This window comes from Ambystoma mexicanum, chromosome 9 (assembly GCF_040938575.1).
Source record: "Ambystoma mexicanum isolate Mex_15411 chromosome 9, UKY_AmexF1_1, whole genome shotgun sequence".
NCBI classification, from domain to species: Eukaryota; Metazoa; Chordata; class Amphibia; order Caudata; family Ambystomatidae; genus Ambystoma; species Ambystoma mexicanum.
Window position 1 is genome coordinate 168,505,554 of NC_090931.1, and position 17,645 is coordinate 168,523,198.

At 42.3% G+C, this 17,645-nt stretch overlaps 1 protein-coding gene across 4 annotated transcripts in view; it reads left to right on the plus strand.

Annotated features, from left to right (window-relative positions):
• The window catches only part of USP2 (ubiquitin specific peptidase 2), a 357,749-nt gene that overhangs the window by 83,598 nt on the left and 256,506 nt on the right, over positions 1-17,645 (plus strand). For 3 of the 4 annotated variants that reach the window (XM_069614354.1, XM_069614355.1, XM_069614353.1), the window contains exon 2: positions 15,402-15,545. The exons of the other annotated variant lie outside the window; for it this stretch is intronic. The gene's annotated coding sequence lies outside the window, so the exon portion shown is untranslated. The remainder of the gene's footprint in view (positions 1-15,401; positions 15,546-17,645) is intronic. 4 annotated transcript variants of the gene reach the window in all.

Here is a 17,645-nt window from a genome sequence, read left to right on the forward strand (position 1 = left end):
GGATCATGGGGTACTCACCGCGGCGCCGTGCAGCAGCACTCGTGGCGTGTGTTGTTCACTCGACATCGGATTAGAAAGAGAAACAGACGTGTGAAGGCGACGCAGGCGCACGTACACACCCTGCGCCGCCAGTGAGTCATCATAGATACAGTAATGTCATTGGCTGTTTGCCAGCCAATGACATTACTGTATCCATGGCAGGGGAGGGCATCTGAATTTAAGTGCGCTGTTTGCGCACATTTTATACTGGCAGGGCCACCCCTGAAGCGCCCCGCCAGACTTCCAATTAAAGGGGCTACGTAGAGTGCGTGGGGCTAGGAGCTCCATGCACTCTACTATAGAAAAAAATTAACTAAATTGGGACGCGCCCCGCTGTTAAAGCCGGGCCCGGCCTGATACACGATTACCTTGCCACAGCGCCCCCGCGCTGTTGGCAAAGGAAATGCAGGCATTTTCTAAGCTAAAAGAGATTCAATCGGAGAAGTTCTCTGATTGAATCTCTTTTAGCTTCCTCTTTCTTTTCTGGGGGGGCGGCGCCCGGCCGCCCCATGATAGCAGCCGCCACTGCAAACAATTTGTTTACTCAAGGTGGGGGCTTGGTATGTAAAATTCGAATACCACTGCTTTAATGTGATCTACCTGAACCAAAAACACGAAGAAAGCGACTTGATGAAGCCTGTCTCTGAATGGTGACGCTGGCATGGACACAAGGGCAAGGTTTCATAATGTCGGGTGGTGCAACGAACAGTGAGAAGCTGTCTTGCGAGCCAGGGCGGATCCTTCCTGTCTTGCCGATGTGTGAGATAAAGACGCAGCTTCACGTAAGCTTCACGTAAACTCAAAGCTGTAGGCCTCTATGTGTGGAGGCATTGTTTTCTGAAGTACGCCACCTCGTGGAAATATAATAATATGCAGCTAAACTAGATTTTTACAAGTTTTATAGTGAGCTATTATAACTGTAGCACTATACTGACATATTATCTCTTCATTTGGAACTTTTTGTTGGGTAGATATTTTTCAGCTAACCTATATTCTTTAGCATGTTGCGAACCCTTATGCTGAAACAGGGATTTATCTGTTAGCTGAGGTGTTCCTCACAATTTAAAACAGTTAACTAAGTATGGCATTCAACAAAAAAGGTTCTCGTGGTAACGATAACTCCATATACTCTACCCAGTCCACAGCAGCACTTAAATGGCCTAAAAGCTATTCTCCACCCCCACAAATATCCAGTGACCTGGGCATGGAAGCCATTCTAATGGAAATAAGGGCTTTGAAACCCTTTATGGAAACTACTAACAACAAACTCCAATCATTGGTTAGATGGTCTGTGCTTGAAAACCAGAATTGTGAAAGTGGAGAGAAGAATTAGTGGGGTGCAGGATGCAACTATCCATGTTGGTATCTTGGTATCTTGGAGAAATCGGTCAAATACCTTCAAAACACAACAAGGAATTGGAAAATCGAGGTTGTAGGAATAACGTGCGTATTTCAGGAATACCCGAGGGATGCTTGAAACAAATGCTGCCAAAGCTTCTTAATCTTCGACCCACCGTAGCTCCAACCAAAAAAGAGCTCACCGTATTGGCATGAAAGATTATACAGGTCAGAAAAGATGAACACCTCGCACTATGATATTTTTGTTACTTGAATACAAACAATTGCAGCTGATTATCAAAAAAGTAAAAGAGATTAATCGGCTCACATGTAATGGTCATGGGATCTTTATTTCACAAGATGTATCCAAGTTGACCACTCAGCGTAGAAAATAGTTTTTATCGTACCGTCCGGCTCTAAGACAGATCGTTGATAGATTTGGTTTGGTCCAACCATGTACTTTTAAGGTCACCATAAAAGGGAAAACATAATTTTTTTTTAGGAACCAACTGACCTAAAACCATTCATCAGATCTCTCAAAATGGACGATATGGACCCGTTGCTGCCCTAAAAGAGCCAACAACCTCTGAAATCTAAGATCAGATGAGGTATCTAGATTTTACGAATAATGACTCTTACTACCGAATATCGTATACATATGCATTTGAGCCAGGTTGTACTAGGTAGACCTATCTTGCATTGGACCTAAGTTGTACTATGTAGCCATATCTTGTATTTAACCTAATGTTGTACTAGGTAGTGTAAGGAAGGCATTGTATCAAACAATGAAGACAGACACAAGTGATCTCAGTTCAAGGGTGTTTATTGAACTTCAATGTTGGTTGAACGCTTATCTAACCAAAATCTAAGGAGGGGAGCAAGCTACGACCATCAAATAATAATAACGCAGTCCTAGTCGAGTCTCTTTCAAAATAAAAGGCCTATACTAATAAACCTATTGCCAATCCTTACTTCTAAATACAAAAGGGTGTGGGACAATAATGTATGCAACAAAGAAAAGTGTTCAAGAAATAATATGTCAGGATGGTTGAGCAGTTGGCTTCCCTTCCCCACGTTTTCAGCAAGGGGCAAGGCGGCATGTTCGAGATTTGCACACACTCTGGCTTCTCTGCCACAAAGACACAGTTCAAAGCGTAGACATCAGGGCCTTCTGACAAAGTCTCTTTTCTCCATAGCGCCTGTCGTAACAAACAAATATCAAAGTTCCATTTCTATTAGGATCTTCACATGCACAAGTTCTCGCTTCCAGTAGTTATCGTGGCTCTCCCTCCTTCAGGCATGGACCCCTTTATAGCACGATGTTTATTCTTAGTCTCCCTCTTTCGGGCTCGGACCATGGATTTCCCTCGTTCGGGCTCACATCCTCTTGATATCAAAATCGAAGACTGTCGAATGTGCAATGGGTTTTGCTTAAACTGTTGCAGGACCACTTTGATTCACTTCATACAATATTCTCATCAATCTTTTGGCTTTCATTTCACTTGGCGGGATACCTTAGAGAGACCTTAGATTGAGCACACTCATGGTGCCAGACCACTCTGTTAACAGTATCGTATTGTTCCTTCTCAAGTTAAAACATTCATCAGCAGTTTAGCTTTACTTGAGTCTTTCATCACATGCGTTTAACAATGTTCGTTCCAGCACTCGTTATACAATGTTGCCGCTTGCTACCTTGACTTCAACACAGACCGGTCTTGCATCAGCCTCCCCAACTCACCGGCAGTGTTGATCTCTCTAATGCTTCTTTGTTCTTGGAGCCAAGGACGATACCCCGGCAGCTGCTTCTCCTCCCCACCTTGGTTGGTTATGCAGGAGGGCCTTCGGTATCTCTGACACAAAATGCAGGAGTCTTCAGTCTGGTTTCCTGGCCTAATGCTTTCTGCTTCGAAGGTTTCAGGAAAGTAATGGTTTCTTGACGAAAAGGTCAAGGGTATTTCCCTGCTTTGGAAACCCTTCATGTTTTCCCGTCTTTTCTCCTCGTTCAGCTGCTGACTCGAAACTCCTGTTTCTTCGTGTGCTTTGCCTTGCTCAGAGTGTACTCTCATGCTCCACCTTTTATCAGTGCAGGGAAGTTTAATGGAAGTCAGGTGTGAGTGATTGTCAGTAATTGCCTGACTTCGCCTGACCATACTAGCAGGAAATGTCAGGTACACCGCTCGGGTGTGTGCCTGTTTTCTCCCAGAGTGGGCTGTTCATGTGGAAGTGTTTGTGATGGGAAGGGGGTGGGGGGCTAAAGTTCCCACGTATCCTACCTGGTAGGATGGGCTAAAGGTGTAGGGGGAGGGATTCTGCATCTCACCTTCCAGTGTCCCACTCCCCAAAGACCCCGCACCCAGGGGATCCTCCCTCCACTCCAGGAACTGGATCGAAAAGCGATGGTCGTGTCCTGGCCAACTGTATGACAGATTCCCAGGGACTAGCTGATGAGACACCTTCTGGTTTCTCACAGTAGCCATATCTTGCATTTTGGGGGCATGAGCAATTTCTCTCATTTAGATAGACGTGAAGATTAGCCATGCATCACATTTACCGAGATTTGTGAATATTTGCTATGTTTCACATTTAGATTGAATTTGTGAAGATTAGACATGCATTGCATTTAGATTTAGATAGAATTGTAAAGATTGACCATGCATCACATTTAGATAGAATTGTGAAGATTAGTCAGGTGTCACATTTAGATAGAGTCGTTAAGATTAACCACCGAGAAGAACTTTGAGAGTACGCAATGCACAAACCACCCCAATCCAGCTCCCCTCCTACGCACACCCCTCGCACTATACATGCCCATGGGCTAGCCAAATTACACACAACCAACATAACTAAGACTTGTATACAACAACAATCCCAGGCATTGGGTCTAACCCTTATGGATACACAAGCCAGTGTGCTCAACCACAACCTTAAATACCAGCCAATTTAAACATAAAACCCACAAACACACACCCAACATAACAGACATTCACATACAGCAAACAACCCACACACTGGGTCTAACCCTTACAGGCACAACAGACCAGTGCGCACATCCATAACCTTAAACACCAGCCAATTTACACATAAAACATACACCCAATGTAACATACATTCACAGACAACAAACAATCCAGGCACTGGGTCTAACCCTTACGGATACACAAGCCAGTGGGATCAACCACAACCCTAAATGCCAGCCAATGTACAGATAAAACACACAAACACACACCCAACATAACAGACATTCACATGCAACAAACAACCCAGGCATTGGGCCTCACCCTCACGGATACAACAAGCCAGTGCATGCAATGAACCCATCTGCAACCAACACAAGCAGACACCAGTTTCTCCTGGTTCTGGACCTATCCTAGCCCTCTACCATCACTAACCAAACCCTGCTCTTTCTTGCAGAGCCACATGAGCACCTTGAGACTGCTCCTGAGTGGTAGCAGTGCACTGCATTTGTCAAAATCACATAATATAACATTGGTTCCTGGTGGAATGAGTGTTATTGCGTGCTACAATAGGGAATGTGGAGAGAGTCTGTCAAAGGTTCCTTTTCAGGCCATCCTCACATGGGGTGCTACCTACACCTGTTGACTTTTTCTGAAATTTTGACAATCTATTTTACTTTTTGCTTTTGTTTTTACTTTAACTTTTTTGCATTGATCCCCTCAGCAGGTCATTCTGTTTTAACATTATCTCTTGTTGCTAGACTTCATTCATAATATTCAACAGTGTATATATTATAATGTCATGAATTGCAGTCCTGTTGTTTTCGTCGCCCTATTTGTCCTTTTTCCTGATGTGTCCTCTGAGTTATCTATCTACCTTTCTGTGGTGGAAATGTACAGATATTCTTAACATCACTTGCATGACTTCCTGGGCTTTTTCATTGCTATGCACATCAGAATTTGGCCTTAGTGCCTTAATGGTGGTTTATAATGGCATTTACATGTATGACATGGAATATCAAAGGGATAAATAACCCTATCAAAAAACAGAACATGTTATCATACCTCAACACACTTTAACTATCTATTTGTAGGAATGTGACTCCAAAATCCAATGGGACCCCCCCCCCCACCCAGGTCTAATGGAGAGTAAATGCACTTTGTCAGAAAAGCAAGTTTATTGCATGCTGTCGGCCGTAAAGGGTTAGTCAGCCATGTGAAGTTGAAAACGAACAGTTCCTCCCAGTGCTCAACAAAGTTGCAGCTTTTATACACATAATCATACATATTCTGTTAGAAAGTCATTCCTCAAAATCTCATTGGCTAACCCTGTACCCGGAAATCTAACCCTTACGTTCTCAGAAACCATTGGACACATTGACAAAACACAATCCTCTTCCCCACGTGCTTTCTTTCTTTCATGACATTCTAAACATAATCTCCTTATTATCTAAAAACAATTCAATGTATGACTTGTCCCGTTTGTTAAGAAACCTTTAACGCAGTACGTGATGTGCAAGTCTTTTACAAGAACACTTCAAACAAAAGGAGTGAGAGAAACAAGCAACCATGATTTTTGATCAAGCAATAAACATCTTATCGTCCCATGTTTACTCCTTCTGCATTCCTTCACCTGACCTTATTTGTGACTACCATCTGTGAGAAACCTGAAGGTGTCTCCCTGTCTATTCCCCAGGGATCTGTCATCCAGATAGCCAGGACACAGCCTGGACCACTGCCGGAGGATCACCTGGATGGGGGGGTCCTTGGGGAAGGGGAGTGTGACACCGAGGGGTGAGACACGGTATCCCCCTTCTTTAAACACCTTTTCCCCATCCTACCCCCATCCTAACTTGTAAGATATTCCAAAACAATGCCCCCCTCTTTTCTGACACAAACACTTTTGCACAACACAAAAGACAACGGACTAACACCAGAGCCCTTTACCTGACATGTCCCAATACAAGGGACAGGCAATTGACCAGAATCACACACACCCGACGGCCCTTTCCCTTCTCCACAGGGATAAAAGGTGGGGCACAACAGCACCCTACGAGCAAGGCAAACCGCACAACATGAGAGCTCAGCACAGCAGTCCAAGAGGAGGAGAAGACGGTGCAGACCAAGAAGGTGACAAGGAGAGAAGCGACCTTGCCCTTTACGACTAAGGCCCATGAAACCTCTGCTAAAGGAATTATAAGTCTGTGAACAAAAGCCGTCGTGTGTTGGAACAGATGTCAATGGTACACAAGACCCTCCTACGCTGATTACCAAGCCGGAGAGAGACACTTACCTCTGTGGTACCAACCTTGACACCAAGAAGAAAGAAAGCAAAGCAGTTCATCACAGCCGGTGAGTTTAGGGAAGTATAGATAAGATACCGAACTGTGTTAAACGAAAAGTAGCCAACGAAAAGCATAAAGATATCATTGAGAAAAGAGGGGGAAACCAGCAACAGAGGAGTTCCGGCACCACGTGGGTGCTCACGGAGGAAACGCTATTACCCAATGGTAGATACTACCGTAACCGGAAGGCCTTGGGAAAAGGCGGAGAAGGTCAAAGTAGCCATACAGGGGTCTTGTAAAATAGTCTGTACCGTCGAAAGTCTTTTACTGACAGATGATTGGGAAACTAAGGGAAATGAATCCCGCTTGGTGAAGTGAGCATATGAACAGTCTGTTGCAAAGGTTGGGCAGATTGAGCGCAATCGAAGGGAAAGTCTTTTACCGACAGATGATTGGGAAACTAAGGGAAATGAATCCCGCTTGGTGAAGTGAGCATATGAACAGTCTGTTGCAAAGGTTGGGCAGATTGAGCGCAATCGAAGGATGTCCACACTGAATTGTTTAAAAAGAAATTAAGATTCGTGAAAACAAGCAGTATTGCAAGACAAGGAGAAGTGAACTGTCCCCCTTGCATGAAAAGCATAAAGATATCATTGAGAAAAGAGGGGGAAACCAGCAACAGAGGAGTTCCGGCACCACGTGGGTGCTCACGGAGGAAACGCTATTACCCAATGGTAGATACTACCGTAACCGGAAGGCCTTGGGAAAAGGCGGAGAAGGTCAAAGTAGCCATACAGGGGTCTTGTAAAATAGTCTGTACCGTCGAAAGTCTTTTACTGACAGATGATTGGGAAACTAAGGGAAATGAATCCCGCTTGGTGAAGTGAGCATATGAACAGTCTGTTGCAAAGGTTGGGCAGATTGAGCGCAATCGAAGGGAAAGTCTTTTACCGACAGATGATTGGGAAACTAAGGGAAATGAATCCCGCTTGGTGAAGTGAGCATATGAACAGTCTGTTGCAAAGGTTGGGCAGATTGAGCGCAATCGAAGGATGTCCACACTGAATTGTTTAAAAAGAAATTAAGATTCGTGAAAACAAGCAGTATTGCAAGACAAGGAGAAGTGAACTGTCCCCCTTGTCATTTGGAGTCTGAGCGTGACCAGGGAGATCCAGGGGTGAAAAGTCCTCACCCAAAGTTTATTGAGAAAGGAACTGTTTAGTTGATTTGTTGAATACAATTTGTGAGAGGTCTGTGCCCAGAAGAGGGGGACCCAGGAGGGAAGCCTTCACCCAAAGTATACGTGGAACAGACCTTTTGTTTGTTTATTTTGTTGAACACATCAGGCCCTCAAAGGCAAGAGACTTTTAATGAAAAGAGACTTAGCCATCAAAGAACCTGATAGCTGGAACAGAACTGTCAACTTATGCTGGAAAAGCTCGCGTGTGTGCTGTGCTTAGGAAACCCATCTTGTCCCTTGCGGAAAACACGGCGAAGGGAAACGCCAGGCAATCACATCCTGACTTATTATTTTTCCTTTATTGAAACCATATCCCATAATCTTTCTGTAATTAGTTGTAATGAATTGGCAATAGTTATTTTTAGTATAGGCCTTTTTATTTTAACACGACGCCACAAGGACTGCCTTATTTTTCATTTGATTGTCGACGGTTGCTCCCATTTTAGAGTTAGGTTTAGCTTTTTCCACCCTGCATTTACAGTTTAATAAACACCCTTGAACTGTGATCACTTGTGTCTGTCTTTACTGTTGCCACCATGAGTTCCTTATACAACCAGATCATACAGCCTCCAGCACACATCCTGCTTATCCTCCTAAGAGCCTAAACGAGACCCACATAACACCGGCAAACTCTGCCCTCCAGCACCCCTTCCATCTGTTTTATTAACTAACCCCAATTTGACTCACCATTTGGCAAGACTTAACAACAAGACTCCATGCTCCCAGGAAAATGCGTTCCCCATATCCACAAACACATCTAGTCGTAAACACCATGACCCAGTGACACTTCATTTATGCCTCACCTTAAGTAACCATTTGATGCTATCGCCAGCTGCCCAAATGTGGTTTGCTTCATTCCTCCTTCCTTGACATGGCCATCCAACCCTTCAGGCCATGAAAAGCTCACCTCCGCAAACCGCAACCGCCATGGCCTAAACAAAACCCAGCTATGGGGGAACAGTGATCTGTGATATTTCCATGCACTCACAATGAACCCCTTATTCCCCCAATATCCCAGAACATGTCTCCCTTTTAAACCATTATCAAATCCCACATATACAATGTTCAGGATTAATGCAACCCTCAAAGTGGCTTTCCCCTCACAGACTTCACTTTCTCGCATGCATAAAGCTCCTCTTTCCCACTCTAAGCACTACACATTGTACATTGCACAATTGCATTGGGTCCCCACTACTTCTATTATGTTGCTACGTGATGCAAATCTAAAATGTATCCAAACTAAACACAAAGTAACACTTATAGTAACATGTTATCCCAATCCATTTACCTACACTGAACACATATTAAATTGCATCATTGCATCAACATCGCGTCTAACCTAGCCACACCATTGTTCTAATATGACGTGTGCAACGTAAACCTCTTTCCTACGTTGGGATATGAAACATGCGCCCCAACACATTGCTTGCATCCAAGAAACCCATTTGTCATTGGTTTAATCATAAAAACTTAAAATGTTTTGGGTGGTCAATGTTATCGCTAGCCAAGCATATGTTAAATGTAATGGGGTTGCCATTTTAATTAACAAAAACTTGAATTATATCCTACATACTGGATGAAAATAGACACTTGTCAAGCTCCAAATTGACTCGCAATTCATCTCCTTACTAAATATATATGGTTCCACGAATCAGGACCCCAAATTTAGAATTAATATTTAAAAAATCCCCAAGAAATGTTGCCTCTGATGTACCATATCTCATTGTATGTGGGGATTTTCATGACATTATCGATCTTTTTCCAGTTAGAAGGTCTAAATTTATTTTTAAGTGCTGCAAGAGTCATAAAGAATATACTCGATGCATATCTGAAACATGTTTATTGGAAACTCACGCACCCTACAGACTTTGAATACACATTTCACTCTATACCACATATTACCCAATCACATATTATTATAATTATAATTTATTTATAACTGGTTATTTATAACACGCTTAATGCCAATAGGTTTCTAAACGCAGACCCGGGGATCAAACCTGTGCTGCTCTGCGTCGTCTTGCTTCCATGGTGAGCGCGTTGCGCCTGAGCTATCCTCCTGGCCCCATTATATATTGATTATATCAGCATCCTCAAGTCCCTAACCGGTACGATAATTGATTGTAAGATAGAAAGTATTGCTATATCTGATCACGCCCCAGTTGCAACAACATTGTATCTTAAAGATATTGGGCCTCATTACGACTTTGGAGGTAGCCATGGGCTATTAGCGCCATGGCTGCCTCCAAAATCGGTTCCGGGTCCGGGTTCCCTGAATGGGGAATTACCGGGCCATTCTGAGTATGGAGGGCCCGGTAATTCCTCCTTTAGGGAACCCGGGCCCGGTCCTTGCCCATTCCCATTTGAGCCCCCATAGAGCTCAATGGGAATGGGGAGGGAGCTAACAACGGGCCCACTCATAATGGGCCCGTTGTTAGCTCCCTGCTTCCCTCGCGTGACCCGCTATGGACGTCTGGATAAGCCAGACGTCCACATCGGGTCCCGCGAGGGAACCTCGTAATAGTCCGGAGTGAGTTTAACGGCGCCGGCACCATTACCGGCGCCATTAAACCCATTCCGCACATGTTGTAATGAGGCCCATTACGTTTTTAACGAATAGATGGAGGTTCAACAAATTTTTATTACAATATAGAGATTTTGACAAATCGCTCTTTTGATCAACTTTTGTTTGACTTCAATAAAGATGAAGACACTTGCCCTGTAAATAACTGGGACTCCTATAATGTAGTCTTGAGGGGACATATTATCTGTTATGTGATAAAAAAAGGAAACGGAAAGGAAAAAGGAGCTGTATACTCTATTTGGTAATCTCAACAAACTAGATAAAAAGTATAACCAGAACCTGCAAGATCATTTATTTTCTACCACCTATTACAAGTCATTAATGGTATAAAAAAACTAAAATTGGTTATGCAGTATTAGCTCTTGATGCTGAAAAAGCTTTTGATAGAGATGAATGGTGGATAGGTTTGAAGGCTATGGGTGGGATGGATGTGATCATATTTTTATGTCATTAGTTACATTTTTATATTCAGACCCTAAAACTTCAATTTTCATGAATGCTCATTGCTCACCTATGTACTCACTAACACATGGTACAAGACAAGGTTGTCCCCTATTTCCCATTCTGTTTATGTTATCACTTGAACTGCCACTAGAACTCTTTAGATGTGAATTAAGAATTCCAGGTATTCCATTTAGAAAGCTGGAGATTAAATTAGCTGCAGCATATGACATATACATTTATTATGAAAAATCCAAATACGACTCTCCCAAAATGTCCCAAATATTGGACATATTGAAAGTTATAAATTAAATAAAGATGAATCCAAAATGTTGCCCCTTAATGCGCTCTGTGTGAAATATGAATTGGAAATTCATGGATTTAAAAGGTGCCAAAATTCAATTAAGTACTTAGGGATCAATATTTCATTGTCACTAAACAGTCAAACTTAATACTAATACATTACTTACTAGACTTAAAGACTAGGTTGCTACATGTTCTCCAATATTTCTAACATGGCGGGGATGGTTAGAATCGATTCAAAAGATGCTATCACCTGTTATCTTATTTTATCATGAAATGCTCTCTGTCCCATTACCAGTGTCTTTCTTCAGCTCAATTAATACAATTCTACAATGTTTTCTATGGGGTATCGAAAAGACAAAAAGAATTGCTCTAACTAAGCTGAAGAATGATAACGATAAAGGTGGTGTTAGATTGCCAGACTATTGATCTTACCATAAGGCATTCATTTAGAAGCATGTTCAAAATTGGTTCATACCAGATGATCATATCGACCCTCCTATTTGGCTACCTGTCAAAAGAGTTTGTTTACCCATTTTCGTGACGGATCTGTATTATATTTTTAATGGCAACTCATATAAATATTCAAACCCTATTCACCTAACTATATCCAATGGCAGAGAGTTTCTATTCATGTCTGAAGTCAAGTCATCTGTTTTGGTGTCCCCATATTTACGGTACAATAAAGAAAATGTAGTCAATGGTAGATCTATCTTCCGTAAGCCATGGTTAATTAAAGGAGTCAAAATTATTCACCTTCATTTTTCTGGTACTGATTACATTTAAGGATTTAAAACTTACATTTTCTATGTCAACATCTGACTACATTGAGTATGATATCTTGATAAATGCTTCTATTGCTAATATATTTCCTTTCACAGAAAACATGCTTAGTCCAGATGAATATAGATTGTGCTGTCTTGTATCTATTCCAAGCTGTAGAGCATCTAACTTCTTTAGATTAGTACTCAATATCAGACTTTTGGGAGTCCAATGGTCCTCTGAAGAACAATGGAGAATAGACTGTGGTACACAGATGGATGCAGATATCTGGTCCTCTGCATGAAAAAAGGTTACATTCCTGCCAATATTTCTCAAACTATAGTTTTCTTTACGCACAGAGCTTATATCAGTCTGTTGATGCTATCCAAGTCAAATGTAACATATAATGGAAAATGTTGGCCATGTCATGTACAGATGGGTTCATTTACGCACATGTTTTTTGATTGCATATATGTTAATGCATTTTTGATACATGTATAGTAATTTCTCAAACACATTTTCAAAATGGCTATTCCTCTATCTCTTTCTAATATTTTACTAGGACGTCTCTTCCTCAATGTAAATGACAGTCACAACTCCCTCATTATACTATAGTAATGTATAGTAATTTCTCAAACACATTTTCAAAATGGCTATTCCTCTATCTCTTTCTAATATTTTACTAGGACGTCTCTTCCTCAATGTAAATGACAGTCACAATTCCCTCATTATATATGATCTTTTTTTAAATTTTAGCTTTCAGGTTAATAACCACTAACTGGAAGCAAGTTACTCAAATTACCACCAATGGGTGGTGGGGCAATAGTTGTAACGAAAAATGCACTGCTAACACACCTGTTCTAGCATAATATGAAATGGCATATTTTAATTATCTATCGTTTTATAATGCATCGGCACATGACGCTTAATAAAAAATCTCAAACATAGAACCATTAAACACACAGAATAAAATCACAAGTTACAGTTTTATATGCCGTCTGTATAACCATTATTAAAAATCACATTGATTTTCATTCACTTTGTTACTTTTTTTGTAAAATATCCAAGGGACACAAGTAAAGTCTCAGACTTGGAAAAACCTATTCAACTATTTCTTGTCCATTGATGGTCTTCTTTTTTGCACTATTTGCCACACGTGATATGCTGCAGCTGTTATGACAACCGAGTGCGCTGCATATACTGTGGACCAGAATTGGTCAGTTTGTATAGTACTTTCTGAGCTACAGAAATCTCTGTAGCCCGTATTATGCAATCTCAATTCAATAAGTCTCGTAAAAATATGCCTAGATGACTCTTGAATTCATTTTCTATTGTTTTATAATGCATCTGCACATGGCACTTTATCTGACCATGGGTCGATGATATATTTATTTTTCCAGGTACTTTTTATTTAATTGTATACTGCTTTGTTTCCACTCGCATGAACTTTCCCCTTCCTTATTTGTGTACTTCCCTTGTGTTTATGTTGTTTGTATGTATATTATTTGTAAGATGATATTAGTGAATTACTTATCAATTCACTCCCTATTTATGTTATTGTCTCATTGAAGTAGGCATAGATTTCGACAACCTCAATCAATTTAGCTATTGAGTTATTGTTTTCCTTGTAAGGCTCAGTAACTGAAATTGTATATATCTCTTGCTTGTTATGTCGATCCTAACCTTTACATTTAACTCTTTGTATGATCGGTTCTTTTATTATCTCTGCCCAATATGAATTGTCACTTCTTATGCCAAAAATGTATTTAGAATGAACTAAACTAAAAAAAAATGGCCAGGAGCGGTGGCAACTATGAATTTATATGGCATATTTCTACAGGTGCACTGTTTCATCTTCTCAAAGTGGCTCGGAGTGCTGTTTGATTAAGCATGTCTTCATCGTAAACAGAATGAGTATTAACAATTATTGGCAAAGCCAACTGTATTGGCTTTTGTGTCGGCACGGGATAGACATTTGCCAAGCCATATTAATACGACCTACCTAGATGACAACTGCTGAAAATGGTGGGGTTACCTGGCCGCATGATAGCAGTGCCTGGCAAATGCCTGTCTAATAGCTGCACATTCCAAAACTGATGGCTTTGTCAAAGTGTGTTGTAGCATGACTTCAGTCCAAAGAACCAATATACACCAATATAAATTAATTGGCTGCTGTAATTAAACCATTAGTGCTGAGCTGATTGCTTAGAAATAACAATTGCAGGCCCCGTGCTTGATGCTACTACTTGATAGAGTTAGCTCAAACAGATCCCAACAAGAAGTGTTTTGGGTGGGGAGGGGCAAGTAGTGGGTGGGAATAGCCATAAGGATTAGAATGGCCATTGGAAGTCAATGGATGCATAATCAACCAAACTCTCATACACTATTGCATTGGTGTGGAACTAGATGCCATGTGAAGGGGGCTCACATGTCATCTAGTTGCACTCCAATGCACTTGTCTCCTTCCTGTTATATCTCCTCAGTGCCAGCAAGGGTTGTTGTCACAGTGAGACCACCTAGGGCCCAGAACTGAATTGAATTGTACTGTGTATTTTAGTGTGTACAGACTGTATAACCCCACTCATTTCTATAAAGATGGTTGTCTGATTGAATGATGATGTGACCCTTGTGTTTGTCCCTATGTGCAAAACTTAACCCAGTAGGGACACTGGGGCAGGCAAAGTTACCAGTCAGAATAGCAATAGGCCCTTTTCCTGCTAGCATCTATGCAAGCCATCCTGTCACCTGTTTTTGTTTTTTTTTTAATGCTAGATTTACAGTCACTATTGGCTTTATTCCTTGGGCGATTCCTTTTTGGATGTTTAGTTTCTTGCTGTGGTCAGCGCTGTTGGTACTTATATTGTGAATGCAGCAATACTTGGATGTGATTTATTATCAGTTTAGTACCAATTGTGCGCTCACAGTCCTTCAGAAAAGAAAAAAATCACTTTCAGACTTGATTGAGGTGTTTAGACTAGGTTTATTCCTCATGTTGTGCAGATTTGTTGTATTATATTCCATACAATATTCTGTTATTCAAAAAATCAAAGTTGGTCTTACAAGTTGGTCTTACAAAGTTAGCCACTATTGACCAATGAAAGCAATTCAGCCACACTCCTTCAGTTTCACAGATATAGTGGCCATTCTCCTTTGTTAAGTGGGCAGGTCAAAAGCCCGCAAGAACTGGTTGGGTTCTGGAACACAACAGCACAACCCAACTGCAGGCGCAATGGAGAGAACCTTTGATCCCGCTGCCCGAAATCCCCCAAGGAGGGCTATTCCTGACCACGTGCACAGCCAAGGAAAGTACCCAGAGGCTGATTTTAGTTGTCTCGATGCAAAGGGTACCTTGATATTGACCGCATGATTGGGCATTTGGCCACTTGGAATCCTGGAGCACTGCGGGCACGAGGCCTCTCTTGATAATGAACCCCTTTCGTTTTGTGCATTTTCAGGGGGAAGCCGAGCTCAGCTTCAAAGAACCGCACTCCACCCCAGAGCAGAAAATCTAACCAAGGAACCAAGAACAGTGTGCAAAGGACCACCAGCAACAATTCAGGAACCAGGCGCAAGAACACAAACAATCTCCTTCTCAGTCGGTAATGGCCTTTCATCACACCCTCTCTATCAGGCTGCTGCGGTATTCTGCGGTTGCGTCAACCGCATCTACCTCATGGACGTTTAGTTTGAGTCCTATGTTTTAATGCGTAGGGGGAGTGGAGGTAAGGGGTGGGTGTTGGGTATGGAAAGGGGTATGGCGGGACACCTTTTAATAGACAACAAGATTTGTACGAACAATAGGAGTCAAACTAAAGGTCAACGAGGGAAGTGTGGTTGAAGGACCCACGTAGAGCCAGCTTCTACACGTCAGTGTGTGGACTGTACAACTTGCTCTTTTTGATGATTGAATTGCCCGCTGTTAACTGACTGTGATGATGCCAAACCGAGCCAAACTTTGGAAAAGAAGGTTTCAAATTCTCTAGTGTGACTTTTTTTAAAAGATAGTTCTTTTATCTACCAACAACATGTCTATACTCATGCCGTTTTACCCCACCAAGAGTTCACTGGGCCTTTTAGCAGTCATTATGGTCCAGTCATTTTTGTTTGAGTTAAGTTCTGGGCAGTGGTGGCCCATCCATAATGGGTTAAGGGGTTGGCCTCCCCTTCATGTAGAGGCTTCCATGATGTCATGCAGACAGTTCCCCATCAATACACCTGAGTGGGAGTGCACTGCATGACAGCACCACCCTGTGCCTCCATGCACACGACCCTGAAGACTCAAGCTTTAGACATGACACCATCCCTCATTGGTGCTAACAGGCCTATGTCCCTGAAGTCTCTGGAGGGTGCCTGGGGGCCCTGGCTCATGAGAGAGCATTTGGGCAGAGTGATTGATTTGGACACCTGGAGGTAAGTGAGAACCCCGCCTCTCCCTGCTTGCTGTTTCTTCTGGACCCAGAGAAAGTTAGCAGAGTCAAGGGACCAAGCAGAAAAAAAGGGTGTGTATGTGTGTATGCGCAACCCGGGAAAGGAAAGGAACCCGTTTTGGGGGCAGAACCTTGATAGGGAGAGTTAAGTGTGACAGAACTGAGAATGGCAATTGGGTGTAACTGGGCAAAGAGAGGGTCATTGTGGCAAACGGGGGCCACTATAGTGGCATGGGGTATTTCTTGGGCAGAGAGAATGATTCAGGGCAGAACACGTGCAGGAAGAGTGACATGGGGCCCAACTGCAGCAACAAGCATCATGAAAATGTGTTTTACAGTGGCAATGCTGGCATGTATCGTTGAGTCAAGCCTCTTGATTTTCTTTGGGCACAAGAAGCATGAACGTGGGTAGTGTTGGCATATAGGTGCATGCCAGGGGGTGCATGATTTCCTTTGGGTGCAAGCAGCATGAAAATGTCTAATACAGTTGCAGTTCTGGCATAGATTGTTGATAGAGGCCTCATGATTTGCGTTAAGCACGAGCAGCATGACATGCCCTCAACTTATCAGTGATCTTCATTATACTGGTTCTTACTCTTCCTCGTCATGGTCCTGAAACATGAGTGGCAAACCTTCCTCAAGAGATGAACCATTTACCTGCATGCTTTAATTTAGTTATATATGTTTTTTCGTTGTTATAATGCTGCCCCTCCCCTGAGGAGGCATGTATTACAGGGCACATCCCTCTCACAGTCTCCTGTACCATACCTCACTCAGCTGACAGATAATGCCTCAGCACCCATGAAAGGATGGGAGAGAACTAGGATTCTAACAAGGAAGAGCGGGTTATGATGGAATGGAGATTACCTCTATGCAATTAGAACATTACCCCAATAACCCTCTTCTTCATCACTGTCCTCAAACATGAGTATACACGAAGCAGTAATGTGGCAGGAGTCAGAAAGTCAAGCAAAGCCAATGAAATGCAGTGCACATGAGGAATTGTATTGGGGCAAGATACCCTTTACAGTGATGCTGTATCCAATAATGCCAGAGCAAGCATTGTCTCAGATAATCCCACACTTAGTCTGTCATGTGACATAAAGGTATTTGGGTTAGTCCATGTGGCAGCCCTGCATATTTCCTGTATGCCCATGATGCACTCCCTCCTGTGGTGGCGCGACCATGGACTACTGGCAGGAGAGGAACATAGGCCTCCTTGCAGGTCATGGTTATGGCAACCTTGAATAGCTATGATTTAGGTTTCAGTTG